Consider the following 20,080-nt stretch of genomic DNA (forward strand, 5'->3'; position numbering starts at 1 on the left):
TCTCTCTCTCTCTCTCTCTCTCTCTCTCTCTCTCTCTCTCTCTCTCTCTCTCTCCCTTTCTCCCTCTCTCTCTCCTTCCCTCCCTCCCTTCCTCTCTCCCTCTCCCCCATCCCTCTTCCCCTCTCTCTTCTTTTTTTCCTCTTCTAACCAGACAGCGGGAGGGTTCCTGGCTCCCAGCCAGCCCAAAAGCCTCTAAGTGTTTTGCACTTGTTTCAGGGAGTAGCTGCCCGGGGATTTTTCAGCATTTTCACTGGAGAACAAAGAGTTCTTTACAAAGGGAGGGGGGGCTTAATGTCTGATATATGTTTTTCTATTTTTATTAGTTTTTTTGCCTGAAAAAGAAAGAGACAGGAACAGAACATTATAAACACACAAAGACATTCAAAAGAAACCTAGTTATCTTTCTCTCCGTCACCCTACATATATCCATGAGAAATTAAAAGGAATGGCTAATTAAGTTGGCTGTGTTGCTCTTTTCTCCTCTTCCAATCTTTCTAAATTCAACTGTTCCTCTGCTCACTCTGCTGTTCTTTCCTACTCACAGTAAAAGTTGCTCAGGAGGCATCCTCTCTTAGCATGTCTCTTCCATTTTTGTGTCCCTGAAATCTTCTAGGAGAAAGAGCAAGAGTCCATCAAATAATCAATTTAGTGACAAGAACATCCTCTACTTTTGCCACTTGGGCAAAAAGTTAATTATGGAATTTGAGCTCCCAAAATACCAATGGGGTACATCAGTTCATTTGATCTCGCAAGTTTTTGCATCCATCTGCCTAAAAGGCATCGCTTGTGCCACTTGTCAGTTAAAGAAGAGCTAGTAAGGGGGTAGATATTTATCTTTCATATTTGGTTCCTATGACATAAATGACCAAACCCCCAGAGACATTACTTGTTCAGTCTATGTTATATTAGTTCAAGAAAAATATAGCCTAGACAGAGGTTTTTCAACAATTCTGATTGCCACGTAGCTTTGTATTCTGTTTGATGTTTTGCCTATGTGTGTGTATTTCCACTGTGAATTTGTGTTTGTAGCAAACATTCCAAAATTCTTATCATTTTCAAATTAATACTCTAACAAAAGAAAAGAAAAATCAGGGTGTAAACTGTATGTGCAAAGTATAGTAAACAGTCTTATCTTTTAATACATGCTGTACATTTATATTTTTATACTGATATCCTTGAATTATAATCCCTAGGAAATGCTTTCTTTCCAAAAGTTCTGCTCTTAATGCATTTATATTTTGATTGTTGTTTGGTAATCTTTTGAAGGCACATAATTGACACTAAACTGAGCAAAGAGTAAATAGCCAAAAGCGCCACCAAAACCGAAAATACAGATTAGCTGAGCACCTAACTGCACATAACTGTGCCTCAGAGGAAGCAACTACTACAGCTGTTCACGACTCAGAAACTCTCTCCTTCTTTCTTCCTCCCATTTATGGAAAAATAGAATCTATTCATTAACCCTGGGAGCGGAAACTATAAGAAACACTCCAGACATACACATTTTCCCATATTTATGAAATGCGTGTCTATCTGTATTTCTTAAGGGCACAATGTTTCTGGGGCAGAGGGCAACGCCTCACTAGTCAACCGTCCCGGCTGGGAGGTCCGAGTGCTTGTGTTTGAAGTAACTTGATAACAAGGAGTCTTTTCGGGAACCCTTCCTTCTATGTGTACGCTCCTTCAGTAATGACCCTCAAATTAAACCTGGCACTGGGTGGCCGAGCTAGCACCTGACCTCACGGAAAGATACTGGAAGTAGGGGAAGTTTGGACAAACCCAAAATTTCTAGGGTAGATCACTTGTTACAGTTACATGTTTTCTTGAGGAAAATTCTTGAATTACACTCAGATGTCTATATTTTTGTAGAATTTTAATGCTTTTAATAGTGCTTAAGGGGTAAACGATCCTAAAATGAAAGTCAGCCATCAAAAATAAAAGCAACTTGAAGTCTTTAAAAAGTTTTAGATAGAAAGCAAGAGGTTTGAGAATTTTTTCCTCCCTCCCACCCCCATACAGAGACTTGATTTCTTTTTCTTTCTTTTTTTCTTTCTTTCTTTTTCCCTGAACCCTCTTGTTGCTGCAGCTGTTATACCTGCATATTTGGGGTTGTGTGTGTCTCTCTTCTCGACACCCTTCCTCTCTCCCTCTCTGGTTTTTGATGTGACCGGAGTGTTTTCTCAGAGGGACAGAGGGACTAGAAGAGGCTGTTGCTGAGAGCAGCCGTGGCTCCCCTTGATCCAAGCAGGCAGCTCCCATCAGCTAGCTGTGCCGGCAGAGTACAGTGAAAGGTGATCGCTGTCACTCTGGGCTTCTTCCTAGATCTGACCTGAGAGGAACATTCACAGTCGAGGAGAAAGGGGAAAAAAATAGAGGAGGAGGAAAGAAAAGCTCTTTGAGCTGGAATACACTGGCCCTTTCTTCCTGGAGGCAATCCGCTCTGGTTCTTGGCGACGTGTCCTGCACTATCAGATATCATATGACTTTTTATTTAGATTTCTTTTTGGAGAATGGCCTGTTAGGACTCTGTTTGTTTTCTTTTATTTAATTTCCTTCTCCCTTCACCCGCTAGTTTTGTGTATGTGTGTCAGAGTGTGTGTGCACGCATGCATATGTGTGTGCAATTTTTATCTTTGTTTTTGTTCTGTTGATCTGATGCTTTATTTAAGGACAAAGCTTTAATTATTTCAGTATAGTGGTTTAATCACTTGCCAAAAAGAAACCTCATTCTGGGCTTTGGGGGGGGGGTCCGTTTTTAAAGACATCCATTAACACAGGAGACTGCAGCTCCTAACTGCCTGCTGGTCAGACCTTGGCCCACTCCTCCCTCACCTTCAGGCTCCCTCCTCCTCCCTCACCTTCAGGCTCCCTCCTCCTCCTCCTCCTCCTCCTCCTCCTCCTCCTCCTCCTCCTCCTCCTCGGCAGCATGCACAGCAGTGTGAGTTAGGAAACACCTGTGCGGAGTTGAGAGCGGAATAAAAGTAGAGGCGACTTCTTCAAATCTGTTTCACTTTAATCAACTTTTTTTCAATTCTTGATTTTTCCCCCCACCCCGGCGCTCTCTGTTCAGCTTGCAAACATCAGAGATAGTTAAGGATATGTCTGTGGAGCTTTTGTGAGGCCAGCTGAGCACCACTGGCAAGTGGAGCAGGAGTTGCAGTCCATTCAGAGACTTAAGAATTAAGTAAGAGGTTTAAATAAGGTCTTTGAGATCTGGGGGCTGTTGGTTCGGGGTTTGGTGAGAGATGGTAAATGGGATATTTAGGGCATTCAAGGCAGAGAAGGAGAAATTCCCAAACAGGAGAGAGGCAGGCAGGCATTCCTGCTACAATTAGTACTTTTAAAACCTTAACTCAGTCAAATTTTTATTTTGTGTATCTCAAAATTTAACTGACCAATGTGTGATCGACCGGCTACCTTTCCACGACAGCTGTGTAAAACAGTTATACTGACAATTATTGCTGGATTTGCCCTAAAATTCGATGCTTTTCTTTTTTAGTTTTGAAGAGTTCAGATTTTAGTTAGAAAAAAAAAAAACATAACTTCTCTCGATATGCAAAAGGTTGTCTATACATTATTCTTACCATACAGAACATACTAGATCCTGATTGTGTGGGGGTGTGTTTGTGTAACAACACACAAGACTGCCTTAAAGGTTCAGGTGACCGCTACATGCTTTAGACCTGTAGTTTTTAGTTTCTTGTTACTTGCTCTGAAATTATTTTTCATGAACCTTTTCTGTGCAATGTCTTTTCATAACCAACGGTGAATTTTGTTGAAACTTGAAGAGAAATTTATTCCACCCCTTTAAGAGTACCCAAAAAGGAAGAGAGAACTGTTCTCCTTCGACTCAAAAAAAAATTTTTTAAAACCTTTTTCCCCCAACGGAAAACTCCAAAACAGCTCTGTCTCAGAACGTTAAACTTGGCATGGATAAGAAATGTGAGTTTTGCTTTGTTTGAGGAAATTTGTTTTTGAGACAACAATGTTATAAATATTTTTAAATTGCCTGCTGAGCATGCGCTGTCTCTGACTTTATTCATAGTTTTAAATGCACACCAAGTGCAGTCTTCTGGATGGCCACAGGTAAGGCTGTCGATTTGTGTGATCCTTCTCTGAGGCACCTTCAGTGAGTCTACTCAGTTTTCCAGAAGGGAAAGGGGCAAGAGCTGAGTTCAGACCTGGATACCCTCCTAACTATCATAGAGAAAAAGTGAATTGCCCACTAAGGCTTGCACACTGTACTTAGGGTAAGTACTATTCAACTTTTCTTTCCTATATGAGTTGCCTGCCTTAACTTTCTGGCTTATTACTAGTAGGGTAAATGGAGAAAAAAATTAACTCAATGAGGAATTTGAAACAGAAGATTTGCAGATTTTTAGAGGCATCTATTGTGCGTAAATTTAGGGATACTTGAATTTGTCAGTAAAATGCTGGAAGCTTAGTGCTTACAAAGCAAAGATGTGCTAGTCTGAACATGTCTGATCTCATCTGGAATCGAAAGCTAAATCTAGGTGGGCCTGTAATAATACCAGAAAAGGAACACATGTATCTTTTGTGCAAGCTTTTTTTCCCCTTAAGCCAGCCTTGCAGAGGCAAATGACAAAAGCAGTGGATTGTCCTCTCCCTGACTTGGCCTCCACTGCAGACAGGCCCAGGTGTTCTGGGTGGCTGCGCTTGTCCTCGCTGCTGCTGCCCCAGCACAGTCCTTGCTGTCCCTGATGGTGACACTTCCATTTCCAGAAAGCTGCATCTCTATAACTCCGTCCGTCCGTCCGTCCGTCCAGTGGGGCCTCATGTAGTCCTCTCTCTCAGGTCTGCGCTGTCCCTCTCCAGCTTGCAGTTCTGATGGATTCTTGCTAGAATGGAGCTCTTCATTAGCTGTTTGTTATAGTTATGGTGGAGGGTTGTTTTTTTCATTTGGGGGGCTTTTATAACTATCCAAACAAGTTACCTCTAAGATGAAATTTATCATACTTATTTGTGACTCAAAACTGAATAGGATTTTTAAAAAATCTAGTTAGCCATTTGGGTTTTGTTGTTATTGTTTTGTATTTGTATTTTTGTTTTATGAATTTTAAATATTCTAATAAATGTAAATAATCAGGTTTTTCTAACAAAATATATTTTGATATGCAGTGCTTTTCTAATTTGGTTTTCTTTATGTGGTTTAAGATCAAATTCAAAAATTTAGTGTGCTAAAAAGAAATACTAAGGAGCCTATAAGTAGCCTACTGATAATTTTAATACCCAATTTGAAATAATTCAGCTTAATGTTTCATTTGTCATATTACCCTTCATTGCCAAACAGCATTACTTTATGCAGGGGTGTGTGTGTGTGTGTGTGTGTGTGTGTGTGTGTGTGTGTGTGTATGCAGATATATGTAAACACATATACATGCATATTTGCATATACGGCAAAAGTTATACAAAGACACTTAACATTTATATTAATTTTTTTACATAAAAGAAAAAAATTAGTGAACTTTTGTTATTTTATTATTTTTCTGTAATTTAAAAATCCAATAAACTGTTGCTTCTGATTATTATCCACATATGCTTCTAAACATGTTTATATTTTTATAAGTTACCTTAGTTTCTATTTCATAGGTCTTGGACATTCCTACATTTTATGCAGATTTTAATGCTAAGTTTATTCAGATACCACTTGCTTTATTCCATATCTGTTAGTGTGTTAACAAGTGGTTTATTGGTTTTTTATTTTGATTTTTTTTCTTTTATTCTTTTCTAATCTAGAGAGACTATATGTTTCTAAATGTCACTAGCACTCTCAGAAAGAAACTTTTAAACCTGTGATCTCCTAGAAAGTTTTCAAACAGGAGATATCATCTATACCTTGTATCTCCTGGGTCCATTTATCTAGGCTGTACCATCAGCAACCCTGAAAAAAAAACGGCACTAATAAGTATGACATAATAATTTTTCTGATCATAGAATTAGGAACTACCAAAGAAAATTGTGGCATATGCATGGAAATGCCAAGACCTTTTCCAATAAAATCAGCTGTTTTATGCTTTCTTTTTTTCATTTTGAATTTGTTTGTGACTTTTTTGGCTTGTGAAGCATTTCCCTATAATCGTAGGAAGCCACAGCACATTCCCAATGCCACAGCAACACAGCAGCTAAGGAGAGCCCAGAGAGCTGGTCCTGGGGACTGTAGCCTTTCTCAGAAATCATACAAGGTAGGAGGAGTAAGGAAGCTACTGGGTTTTTGCATTTTCCTAGTTTATTCAACCTGCCAGGGACAGTTTTTCTTCCTGCATATTCCCTTCACCTAGCTAAGGCTTTTCCATCAATGCCAATGGCTTTCTGTTGCTTCCAAGAGATGGTTCACATAGCAAAGCATCCTGTTTTCATTTTATATTGAAACATAGAAAGCTTTGAAAACTGGGAAGGACAAAGAAAAGGGGGCTTAGGGCATCTGGGAAATATCCAAAAGAGCACTGGGCTCAAAACTAGTTGTTCGATGGTCATGCCTGTAACTTGTCTGTTCTCTCCAGGGCTTCTAAGTGTTAAAGTAATGAAGGGGATAACTATAGGGTGCACACTGTGATCTGACTGATTCAGTAGATGGAGCTCTTCCCCCTAAGTCTGGATTCAAATGAACGTCCCACTGCAGTCTGGGGGACTCTCTGTTTTAAGGTGTGTCATAATACACACATAAAATCAAAGCCTGTAGAGTTGGAGGAAGAGGTTTCCTGGCCCTTTCTAAAGACATGGAGCGTTTGTTCAGAAGCACGGAACTGCAGGGGAGCAGTAAGGGTAGGGTGGGAAGTGAGGCTTACCTATCTAAATTTCTCCCTGTGGTGCTTAATACTCCTAAGTGTGGAGGGAAAAGCTAACAGTTTTCATAGAGGGACTGTAAACCTGGAAAAATAGAGCATGGGCAGTGTTTGCCTGTGTTCGTGACAAGCCTTTCAAGCTATCTGAACTGCACGGCTCCCCTTTCATTTGACTCCGCAAAGGAACCTTAATGCTGTAATGCAATTGTTTCTTCTAGTTAGTCTAGAGAATCTGGCTGAAATGCAACAAATTCTGAATTGTGACATCACCGTGGATGGTAAGGCAGACCTGTAAGGTGCCTTTATGGGAATAAAAATACAATGACTGAAAATAGATCTCTAGTGTCTGTTTTAATATAGAAAGAAATACTTGTTTATTTCTTCGTAAATTAATCAAAATGAGTAATTGCCACAGCATTCTTGTCAGTTTGTATTATCTTCAGTACCAATAATAAGTTTGATCATTACCCTTCCCGGGTACCAGGAGGGAAAATATATGTATGCAAGATGTAATAAGTTCTCTTCCTTGGTCTGTCTTCTCAAAGACTGGAGGTGTTATTAAGTATCTCTTGTTAAATCTTGATAAGATCATTTGGCCAAAATAGAACTGGCTCTGGCCTTACCACCAGAAGAAATAGCATTTTTAAAGGACTTGGGTTTCCTTTGCAACCACGTGTCTGAGTTTGATACACTCCAGGAAAACAGGCGGATGAGACAAAATTCTGCCTAAGCAGCCGCCGTAGGCCAAACACTGAAACAGTGCCAACCCAGACCAATCAGGCGGGCTTCTCAGAAGATGCATGCTTTGCTGAGCACTTCTGTGGAGAGAAGAGGGAGGAAGCCCTTGAAACTGCATTCAGATGAATGAGTCTTCACTAATTTCAGCAAAGTCCGTGCTAGTGAATTCAGTAACTTCGCTTCTGTAAAGTAGAACATCTGAGTTTCCTGGGCCAGCTGAGGCTCCCTGAGTATTGTTCTCCCGCATCTTTTGAACAAAAGTATCTTTTGGAATTGAAACAAGTGAAAAACTTCTTACAGAAAGCGAAGAGTAAAATTAATGGAAACTCAAAATCAATTCCAAACCCATTTCTGGCATGATGAGAATAACATTTGTGCTGTGTTTAAAGCAGTTTAACACAAGAAAATGATAAAGTGATCAATGTTCTTAAAGCCAAAAATAACCAGGAGAGAACAACCTGCAACCCATTCCCAGTCCTGAAACTCTACACTTCAGATTAAACGTGCAAATAAATGGATAGATGTTTTATAAGGCGGCACTCAGAGCCTTAGAGCATAAACAGCAATGAGGAGAGGCCAGATATCCAATGTTCTATTTAAGCTACGTTTTTAGAGTTTAGGATAAACATTTCTGAAGCTAAACTATTGTGCATTTATTTATATGTATGCACACACCATGACCATAAAACAAACACAAGTTAAAAGATATGTGCATTGTCTGTGAAGGACACTGCCACTCCACAGTCTTTATACTAGACTAGCCAAAAAAAAAAAAATCAGGCTTTAAGTAAAGCAAAGGAACATTTTAGGCTACATCAGAAAGTCGGTAAATGGTCAGTGTGGATCAGATTTAATATTCCTTCTAAAAATGTTTAGATTCCTCCTTAATTCATTGCATACATAGATACATAATATATATATATTGCTTTAATAGATTACTCTGAAGGACTAAGTTAACATTAAGAAATTTTGAACCTGTGGAATGCCAGTGAAATACCACTATCTGAATTTACAAAATTCCCTCTAGTCTTTAAGATTTTGCTCCCAATTAGCACAGTATATCATTTCACTGACAAGATATTTATTGATCATGTAAAATAACATATCTACTTGAAATCATCTGAAGAAATGAAAGCTGACCAAGTCCAAACACATTTAATCTGGTTGAACTGAAGTGCACTAGGAATGATGGTAATTCTAACAAGCACCATGACGAACATAACTACAGAGAAGCATGTGTGATTACATCAGTAAGAGTGAACTCAATGAGCAAGGTCGGGAGGGTAGGGGCTAATGATTAGTTAGTGGAGACGTTTAAAGCTTGTGGCTGGGAACAGAATTAACAGATATGGAAAAGAAGAGTCAATCAATTGTAAAAGTGGATAGAGAGGCAGGACTTTTCTATAGGATATAATCAACGACAGAATTCAACTCTTCCAGGGAATTAGGGTAGCATCATAAACTTTGGTGGTCCAGGGTGATAATGGTTGGAAAGAGCTGCTGTGCACATCTGCTTGAAGAGTCGTAGGAGTGTAACTGCTAGAACCAGTTGTCATGCCGTTGATTGAAATTGTAAAAGCTCAGCTTTCCATGTCCAAAAGCAAATATCAGCATCATAGAACCAGCATCATTGTATCTCAAAGACTGAAGGAGCCTAAAGTATCTCAGTGAAAGAACATTAGACTATCTGATGTAAGGCCATGTAAAGTGTATTCTTTTTACAAACGTGTGTGTGTGGTGTGTGTGTGTGTGTGTGTGTGTGTGTGTGTGTGTGTGTGTGTGTCTTGTATTTGAAAAATAGAATTTTAACAGGAAAGCTTAAAATAGAGAAAGTGAAGTACTGATTTATCTGGACCAATGATGCTATACCCTGGTTCCTGTGAACCATGGGTTCTAAACAGGGAAGAGCGGTGGGCTTTACAGAGGACCAGAGGCCTAACAGAGTAATTTTCTCTGGGATCAAACCACTAACTTTGCCCAGAAGAAAACTTACACATGGCAAAGTGGCATATTGCTCTTAAATGAGAAGGGTAAAAGTGGGACATGAAGAAAAGCTCCCTGGCTACTCTGTACTTGTACCCAGGACAGATCTGTAGAGCTAGAGAGGGTTGATGTTCCAGAAGGAACTGAAGAAGAGAGCACCAACCCTTCTGCGTTCCTTTCTTAGTAGCAATAACCTCACCTTAAATGAGGAAGGGGGAAGCCTGTGTGGCAAGGATACCTTTGTATTTTGGAAAATGATAGAAAAGCACCATGCAAGTCCTAGGGACTCTCTAGAGTTTACACTGCTCCCCTCACCCCACAAAAGCAAGAAAAGAAGGAGAAGGAGAAAAAGAGAGGGAAGAACTTGGTAGTAACAACTTTCTTTTCAAAAGAAATGGGCCTTCCTCCGTGTGAATCTGCTGTCCAGCTTGTACATTTGCTCACCAGGGTCTGAGTTCTAATCAGGCAGTGCTGATTCCCTGAGCTGACAGATACTGCAAGCTGAGCCCCTCCTTGGCTCCTAAATATGCTCCACATGTTTTCATCCCTTCCTCCCCAGAGTCCCAAAGAGAGGCAAATTCTCCCTCCTTCCCTTCTATGACACCGTGCGTATTTTACAGACTCTTGGCATATTCTCTTTCATATCAACTCCAAGTTTGTAAAGTAAAAGGCAATTCTTTATCATTTGGGGCAATGGACATAATTTTATTGAGCTTCGTTTTCATCTTTGTAAGCAGGAAATAATGGCCACCTTGCTTGGATATTATATTTATATATTATATATATACATATATATATAATCTAGGAAATGTCATCTATAAGGTGTTTAGCATAATGAGTAGCCCATGGTTACTAATCAATATCAAATTTATTAGTATTATCACTACTATTGCCCTACTTCTAGGTTTTTTCCTATTAATATAATCCTTAAAGCCATAAATTGAGTTCAGCATCTTATCAGTCTATGTACAGAATGACTTTTGCATAATAGGATCTGGATAAAAAAATGTATAGGATCTCCTTATACAAGCCCATATTGTACCTGTTCCTTCCTCACAACCCTCCTCAATTCTCTCCTGGAGGTTTAGGACAGTGGTGGTCATGGCCAGTGCTGGCTCCAGATATGCCATCGAAGATGTCAGTGTTGTTCACTGTGGACTCTCTGTGCCACATTAGCCTTCAGGTTCCCATAGAACCTCAACCACTTAGGATGGCTCTTTGCAGCATCCCCAGAAGTGTCTGCTTGTGTTAGTGGTTTATGTGATTAATGATCTTGTTATAGCTCTGTCTGTAACTTGGTATAGAAACTTTCACTTCAGAGAGCAGGTCAAGATCTTGAATATAATTTTGGTTGCATCTGTTATAAGCCAATTGTGTATTCATTACATTTATAGATTCCCTCTTCAGCCATATATTTTCATGGCCATTGAAAGCACCTGACTCTGTGCTGAATGTCCCTAGATTTTACTTTAGATACCTGAAAATATAGCAGTGAGGCTTGGTGAACTCTAGCTGTCATGTTTGGCATTTTCTTCCCTTAATGGTCTAATTGTAGCTAAATTTGAAGAGGCAAGTAGGGAAGTTTTAATTGTCCAAAATATGGCATTGTAATTCTCTATAAATGAGGTTTATGGTCAATATAGTTTTCCTATACATTGTTGTTTTTTTAAACATGTAACCACATAATGTGAAAGGGAAAAAACACTAAAAACATGAAAATGATTTTTTTAATTGAAGTATATAAGGCAGAGATAGAACTAACATTAATTGCAAAGGTTCGACTTTAGGGAGAGCAGCACACTGGGGAAACTGAGTGCATATGGATGCTGGTCCTTCAAGGTGTTACTGAACAGTGAGAAAATGAGAACGAAGTAGATGATGTGGGCATGCAAAGGATGGGCTGACGTCAGGGTATGCTCGAGTCAGGAAGAATGTCGCCTTTTAATCTGCCAGCGTTCCACTTATGTGAGAGTGAGCTGGTAGTTGTGAGGGAAACAAGGTCACATTTAGGGGAACTGGTAATTCAATGAAGGATTTCGACTTTGCCAGAGCAATAGTGTTGGCATCAAAAGAAAAAGTTTTGCAGATTTCTGTGTGTGCACTTGCTGTTCCTGGTGTTCCTGGTGGGTGGCTGAATCATCCTGATGGCATTCAACAGGAACCAGCTGCTGGGAATATTAAAATGCATGCATTTATTCCTCTAGAGAGACAGGAGCATCTGCAGAGTCTTCCTATCTTGATAGTACAGATAATCCCAGGGAGCATCCTCTAGTGGTTTTAACTCTATTCATTTATACATCTTCTCTTCATCATTTTCATCGGTGCTCAGGGTCCTAACTAGAGTTATCTGTAGTACCTGCATCCTAAATCCATACCAGGTTGTAGAGTCAGACAGTGAACACTTGGTGGAGAACTCAGGCCTTATGAATTGCAACCTCAGGGGCAGAAACTGGCACTCCTTCCTCTCTCTTGGCCTCCCTGTTTTGTGAAGAGTCAACAATACTCAGCCTTCTACCTAGGAAAAGACAGAAACTCCCCTCTCCCACAGCCTGGCCAGATTATAGGCTTCTGAATTCTCCTTTGTATTTATAAAGCCTATGAACCTTCTGCTTTCCTTATATATCTGTTGTTTTATTTTATTTTGTAATTATGGGTGGGTTTTGGCTTAGGTTTTGGTTTTGGTTTTTGAGCTAGTATCAACATTTGAGGAAAAAGAACGTGCAAAGAAGAGGTCTGCACTCCATAATCTGCTAAGTCTTTCCCATCTCTAATATGTATGAATAATGTATTGAACTGATGGAAAAAATGTTGAATATGTTCATTATGAATTATATTCATCAGTGTGTTGCCTGGAATATAAAAGAGCAAAGTGGTTGCGGTGTAACTACTTCCTTACAATACATGCACCGGTACAACAGTGCTCTGTAGCCTTTCCTGGTCCACTGTGTGCCACCCCCAAATGCACACGCTGCATGTCTGAGCAGTAACTGCAGAAGCAGGTACCTGATGGAATGACAGACAGCCAAGGTGCAGCCCCAGTCGGAGTAGAGCCTGAGTTCCATACAAAAGCAGCTATGGAGAGGGATTGATAGTGCAGTGTCCTTTAAAGAGAATCACTTTCACGTAGCAGGCATTACTCAAATATTGTCGTGATTCAGAGAATGTCACCGGTCCTACCATCAGAAAAGAAACTCACAGTCTTGATCCTGGTTTTTTCAGATTAGCACAAGTAACTAAACTGTTGCCATTTGGAAACAAACAAGGAATGATGGAATAAAATTCAGAATTAAATATTTATTTATTAGGTGTACCTTCAAAAATCATTCTATGTTTTTTCTCTACTGGTTTTCTGTCATTATTACATTACATTTAGGATTTATTAAAATAAAATTGTATTTCCTAAGCACTCACTAGATGTCATTAGTTGACACTAACCAGAAACATAATAACAACAGGCAAGAAATTATGGGTGGTTTTTTGTTATGCTTTTTTAGTTAGAACAGAAGAGGTAACAGAGAGTTAACATAATTTCATAATAGGCTATCCCTACCTTCATGAGAGTTGAGCCAAGACAGACCATGTAAGGTCAAAGGCTAATCAGGCACAGCCCTAACATCCAGGTGAGGGCATTTCCTAGTTAAAGCAGTTCAGTGGAAAGATAGGACACTGCTTGGGCCTTTCCTGGTACCTCAGGAGAACAGTGGGTGTTAATGAGCACAGCCTGCCACAGAGAAGCCTTTGCTTCCTCCTGTGTCACATCAGACCTCTTAGGACGAGGGGCTGGAATACATCTCGGGAACCAACATCAACGATACAGTGACCATCACCCCAAACAAAGTGTCCCAGCATTATTTATAATTCTACATTTTAGAGATGTTCTTCCTTTCCGATGGTCTCTTCAAAGGCTAAAATCTATAATATCTCATAAAAAGCAAGCATAAACTTAAGAACAAACACAATTACCAGTAGTTTATACAGTCTCGGACATGAAGAAAGAAAGAGGGAGAAATAAATAGTGAAACATGCTTGTAGGAAAATTACACTGTCCAGCATTTACATCAGGTCAGAAGAAACAATGGTGCTCCAATTCCAGAGCAGAATGACAGAGGAGCCCGTGTTGTAGGATTTACCCAGTGCTACCCTTCCTGTCCATGTGAGAGGGTATTTGTCAAACAAATAGAAAACTATCTATCCTCATCAACTTCCCTGCACTATTGCTAAGGCTGATTGTGCATACATATATAAATGTACAATTTACACTTCCTGTTTACAGCAGGGGAGAATCATCTTAAATGAATCCAGGTTTTGTGTGTGTATCTGTTGTGAAGGCCAGTCACTATATATATTTTAAGACCTCCTCTGCTAATTACCAATTGTTAAAACACTTGGAAATGATAAGTGAGCCCCTCTCACCTCAGCAAAAGAGAAGGCTTTTGAAAGTGGGCATCAGTACAGAGATCCAAACACATCTTCCTAGACTAAAGAATCCTAATGGCCTTACTGAGCACAGTACAAATCCATTGGGCAAAATAAAAGACAAACTTTGCCAACAGATAACTTAGAAAATCTTAAATCCTAGATCTGGCAGTTGATTTCGTACCAAAGTCTAATTGTGGCTGTAGGAGTAAGCTAGTTGTTGTGATATGCTACACCCAGACATGATACAGCCTTTGCCTCAGTAAGGCAACTCTGAGCAGCTATGATTACCCACAAAAGACCTGCATAAGACTGGAACCAGTAACTTTGCTTACAGGGGGGAGGAGAGGTTCACGAGGCTGTCCTTCTCCCCAGGGATTGATGGACAGACAGTTGATAGTTCCTGGGTACCCCATCCCTTCCTGAAAATGTGTAGCTAGTCAGCAGTTGTTGGGAATGAGATATTTTCTTCTATGTTGCCCATGTTCCTGTAAGTAACCCTAATTAAACACATCCGTGTACCAAGCTAGACCTGAGTGAAATCTATTCTTTGGATTGTCATTGGTGTCCTATCTGAGGCGAATAGACATTTGTTCATTTCCTCAGGAAAAGTACAGATAACATGTTTTAGAAAATGAGGCAAAGGCATGGATATAAAGAACAGGAGTGTCATCAGCACCTACCAATATCTGCCCAAGCTGTGAGTCTGTCTCAACAACAGTCAGGCTCAGTATATGTAAGGCCCCTAGGATGGCTGAGAAAGAGGCTGTGTTCATTATACTCCATACTGCATTTATTCTCTTGACATTCGTCTTAGCTCTTTAATCTCCCCACCCCCACCCCTGTCAGTCCTCACTGGAATGATAACCTGAGGAGGGCAGGTGAAGATAAAGAAATGTGACTTTTTTTTTTTTTAGTCATGACTGCTACCCTCTAATAGCATGTCCTCTGGCCTCTTCCAAGCATCCAGGAAAGAGAAATTAACTTCCATGGAGAATGAAGTCATAGCTCCAACTTAGCATAAGAGAGGCGAGGGAGCGGGTAGTAAGCACACTGTTAGTGAAACAAGCAAGTTTCTCCTGGGCCAGGGCTGCTTCTCCTATTTCCTCTATTTTTTACAAGCTGAAAAGAGTTATTGTGGTAACTCACCTGTGCTTCTGAGCCTGTGTGCACATGCCTAAGACCTGCTCAAGGTAAGGCCAGAAAGAAATCAGCACTTGCATCCAAGAAACCTAGCTCCTTTGTAGTAACTTCTGCCTGTTTAGTTTGTGTTTTTGCGAAATGTGTTTCAGTTCCCAGACATTGATGTCCTGGGTATCCTGAGAGCATGACAAAGTAAGGATTGGTGGGTAACAAATCTAGCAGAGTCCAGTGTGTTCCTAATCTATCAGATCTGTAGGCAAGACCCCAGGTTGTTCTAGTCCGTGTTGGATAATTCATCGGGGTCCTTATCCTAAGAAGGCAGTGTTACCTGGGAGCTCTGAGAGCAGGGGTAAGTGTTTTTAAGTTTGAGTCTTGGTGACAGTGGACTAGAATGCTTTGGTATCAAACAGTAACTAGAGCCAGGGCCAGCTTTATGTGTGTCCAGAATGTGCTGCTGCACAAGGCCCCAGCTTGGACAGGCTCCATGCTCAACTTAATGCTTCACTGTGACTTTCTTGAAATTCTTAATAATTTCTAATAAAAGGCCCCACATTTTGCATTTAGCCCTGAGCACTACAAATTAAGTAGCAGGTCCTGCCTGCCTGGAATTTATCTTTCCCTGGCATGCCAACTGAAAGTATCAGTCACATGTCTTCTCTTACTGAAAATGATCCCCTCTTTTGATTCTTCAGAAGCTTACTCCCCTGTTAAACTCTTTGAAGATTTCTCTCCAAGTTATGTGGTTCAAAGAACCCATCTTCCTTCCTTCCTCCAAACACCTCAAGATGACTATGATCAAGGTGCTCTTAGTTCATAATCAAAAACTCTGTAGTTGCCTAAGCCAAGTTGTTTGTTTGTTTACTTGCTTGCTTGCTTGTTTTGGAGATTCGAGGTATTTGGTTGTTTGTTTTACTAAAGGCTAACACCTGGGGAAGTAGTTATATCATGGTAGTAAAGCATTTGCCCTGCATTATTATTAAAATAGGGATCAGGCATCAAGCTGAAAACTTAAAAAACTGCATCTTGTACTCATGTTCTCTTACCTGTGGTAAATTTTAGCCATCATGTATTCAAATACATCAGTCTTGTGAAAACAAGTTGATCTTCTAGTCCTGACCTTGGGCTGCCACCCCCCCACCTCCATGCCACGACTGGTTAAGTGTCCTCTGCTATCCTCATCATCCCTCCTGCCTCATCTGTTAGTAAGTCCCTCGTCACTCTGATTAAAAACAATAATAATGGTGTTATTAAAGGGCTTCTTTCTTTGGCCTGGTGAGAATAATTTTTGCTGAGTGTGAGACATCCCTTCATGTCTGTGAATTACAGAACCATAAGGTCTGGACCAGACCCTGCAAAGTACAGAAGCCTTTTCACAGAAACAGCCTTCTCCGAATATTCAGGCCTCCTAACTTCCAATCCAGTGTATGTCCTGTTGCCCTGGGGAGGGAAAGACAGGTCGACCCCATTCCTAAAACATAAAGTACACATGCCCGGCTCCTGACCACTTTCCAAACATTCATAACTGAGAGAAGAAAGTAGCTCTCAAAGCTGGGAGAAAGATCCAATGGCCGCAGAAGTCTCCTATCACTTGCCATCGCTAATAATGCCCGTGGTTGCTGGAGGACCCACAGAGTAGAGCCGACCTAACACGAAGCTCGGTTCACTGACTCCAAAGCTAGGAAGAGCTGCTGCTTCTCTCTGTCCCTCCTCCTTCTACATCTCTTCACACAGTGCTCTCCTCCCTCTAGAAAAGGAATGAAAATAGGAGGAATCCAACAGAGAGGTGCTGGGCCAGGTAGTGTTTTTCTAGTTTAAATCATACGTAATTGGGTTTACCTGCCCTTCCCTGAAGTTTGCAAGCCTTTTAATGATTACTGACTTCCTGGCCGGAAGAACACAACCAAGTCAACACTGGAAGTCCCAATGCATAGCTGATCCATGGCTTCCCCCAGTGAGGTTTTCCTTGGGTCACCTGGTCAGACCCAGAGAAACCCCCACCAAAAACTCAAAGAATACTGAAGTCCTTTCTGGTCCTGACCACTCCTGTCACCCTGTCCTTTGCCAACAGAGCCCGGGCCCTGTGTTTACCTGATTCCCTCCCTCAACTCCCCTGTCCCCAAACTGTCAATCCCCCCCCCACCCCCAGTTTCAATTCAAAACTTCATTCCCCTGCTGTAATTGCTGGGACTGAAGTAGCCAAGCATCGAGACATGCGTGAATTAACCACACGATGAGATGTTTGCCTTTCCAAAGTGCTGCAAATTCAAATGTACTTCACTGACAAGGGGCATCGCAGGCATCTGGCCTGCAGTGGGTACGTGTTCCTTCTGAGCCAAACTAGACTGCCTAGGCTTAGTCGTTTTCCTCCGTGGGAGTAGATGTGTTCACTTTGCCCTATTTCACTGTAGACACAGAGAGGAAGGAACTCAGAAAAGCAACCTTTTTCCCAGGAAAGGAAAAAGAAGAAATATAGGTAAATAATCAACCCCTGGATGGTTGCTGAGGGTCTCCCATGAAAAATAAGCCACAATACTACTTTTTGATTTTACGTGAAAGTAAGTTTGTACTTTAGATAGCCAAGGCCCTAGTAGGTAAGGCTGTAAGAATACTGTAAATAAGTTTAAAACCTAAATGCTTTGTCAAGATTCTGGCCTCCAGCAAACTGTAAGCAGTTCACAAATTTGAAGTCAGTCATCTTGGTGTGGGATAGGGGTCCTGTTTACATTTGAGAGTGTAATTGGCTCAGAGGGAATCCAGCTTTTCTTCGAGGTCATCAAATTTGGCAGTAGAACTAACTGTGTTTGGGGCCTGTGGGTTCCTCGGACCGTCCGGCTTCTCTCCACAGTTGCGGGCTCTGGGGAGAGGAGGACGGCCTTCCCTTCTAGTCATTTCTCTCCACTAGCTGTTGTTCCTGCAGTCCCAGAGAAAATGTTAGCGTGAGAGTTAAAGGGGACTGCGGGGCATTAGGGGGCATTAGCAGCTATTGAAAAGACATCCTGACCTATTTCTGTAGTTATCAATGTAATAGTATTTGTTGCCAGGAAATGCACCATTGGCGGCTGCGAGGTTGGATTGCACTAGCAGCCTGTTCTCAGGGGCCCTCCAGTTACAGGAGGTGGTAATTCTAGTTAATAAAAGGGTGAACTTCAAACACATTTTAACCAAATCAAATTGTAGCAGGAAATATCATATTACTGGTGTTCAGGCCGACTCACAGCTGGTAACATTAGTCTGTCTATAGGCCCAAATTCTGACTTTTCAGCATTTTCAGATGCATTTCTGGCTGCTAGAGAGTTCCCCAGGCACATTGTTATGGAGGAATAGGAGATTTTTAACTAATGTAAAAGCTAGGATAAATGAAAATTTTTTTATTCTTGTTAGACTTTTTATAAGATTGTCAGATATTCAAATAATATGTAACCAAGCCAAACTTCAGGTGGTTGATAGGAAATCCAGAGCCAGGAGTTTTTTTTTTTTTTTTTTAAATTGTTGTTTTGGTTTTTTTTTTCCATGACATGTTGGCAAATGATAAAAGCGATTCACTCTGCTAACCAGAGATGCTGGGCAGAATTCCCCCAACACTGATTTCATGCCATGAAAAGCACATGGAGTCTGGCCTGGCAAGGCATGGCGTGCAGCACAGGCTCTGTGTCCTGTGGCTCGTATTTGAATCCTAGCTTAGCCCCTGCTGGTTCTGTGGCCAAGGAAGTTCACACAACCTGTGAACCGTAGGATTGCCGAATAGAAAACGGGCTCTGTGTCTGACATCCATCCTTCAAGAGGACCAAATAAAGTCAGAGAGAAAAATCCACATAGGAAAACAGTGCCAGGCAGGTGCTGAGGTGTTCAAAGGTGATGCTAGTTATCTTCTGCCATTTTTCTTTTAAGGCTGTAATTTTAAAAGAGTTCTTTTTCCTAGTAAAACATATATGTATATATATTGCTATGATAAAAATACTGCTGCCTACCCTGAAGATTGATCAGGTCAAGTCTTATGAGCTTTGGACAACTCATGTTAGCTACAGTTAGGCCTGAATTTCCCTTTAGTGGTCTGTACTGAGTCTTTGCAGTCAGAACATAGAGAAAATTATAATCAAGGCAACTAGACACAGCCCCACATTGTATGTAAGCATAAAGTTCCTGGAACCTTTGTGTTTCTTGCTTGTCCTACTCCACAGAGTTGGGAGGCCCGTCAGATACCTTCCTGTGGATTGTCTATTGCCCGGATATTTTCTCTAAAATTTTCTATGTACCTGTGTCTCCATTTTCATAGAGATTAATTCTGATTTGGTTTGCCTACACTTTTGATGCTTTAAAAGCTTTCCTTTGTGGACAGATTGTCTCAAATACTGTATTTGAGAATGGAAAAAGAAAATTCTGCCCAAATGTAAGCACCATAGAATCAAAGAAACAGTGGTTTATTTTTTTTCCAATTGCATTCTTCGAGGATCCAGACAACCTTGAATTCTTTACAAAAGCACATCAGCAATGCCATCCTCCCTTCTCTCTCTTACACACAAACAGACATGTGCAGACACACAGAGAGAGACACACGGGGGTGGGGGCCATTCTTCAAGACGTTAAAAGACAAAATGTTCATAAGGAATGAAAATCTAGAAATAGGGTTATTCTGTTAAACAAACAGAACTAGAAGCCAGGACATCTGAATTCTGTTTCTTTCTGCCTTTCTTGTTTGGATCTCAGCCTGTTCCCCTCCCCAACTCCACTAACGTTACCTCCAGGGAACATGGTTCTCAACTCATTCTCTTAGGGTATATCAGAGAGAATTCATTTGTTACTGTTTTGAAAGACATTTTGATACCTGTACCAAGGGCAATTTACGTGGGCAAAGTATTTGCCTCATTTGAAAAGATGAAGACCTGAATTATTCCTCCCATCACTCTTCAATGGGTAAAAGAATGAACTTTTCACACCAGCACAGGAAGAAAACGGTGTCATTAGAATGCCGACTTCTAACATGGTATTAATAATTGTAT

The 20,080-nt window shown here is 40.7% G+C and overlaps 1 protein-coding gene across 50 annotated transcripts in view; it reads left to right on the forward strand.

The window, feature by feature from the left end:
* The window catches only part of Zbtb20 (zinc finger and BTB domain containing 20), a 775,725-nt gene that overhangs the window by 637,445 nt on the left and 118,200 nt on the right, over window positions 1-20,080 (forward strand). For 16 of the 50 annotated variants that reach the window (XM_076549395.1, XM_076549383.1, XM_076549397.1 and 13 more), the window contains one exon: window positions 4,046-4,250. The exons of the other annotated variants lie outside the window; for them this stretch is intronic. The gene's annotated coding sequence lies outside the window, so the exon portion shown is untranslated. The remainder of the gene's footprint in view (window positions 1-4,045; window positions 4,251-20,080) is intronic. 50 annotated transcript variants of the gene reach the window in all.

Source organism: Peromyscus maniculatus, chromosome 12 (assembly GCF_049852395.1).
Source record: "Peromyscus maniculatus bairdii isolate BWxNUB_F1_BW_parent chromosome 12, HU_Pman_BW_mat_3.1, whole genome shotgun sequence".
Taxonomy (NCBI): Eukaryota; Metazoa; Chordata; class Mammalia; order Rodentia; family Cricetidae; genus Peromyscus; species Peromyscus maniculatus.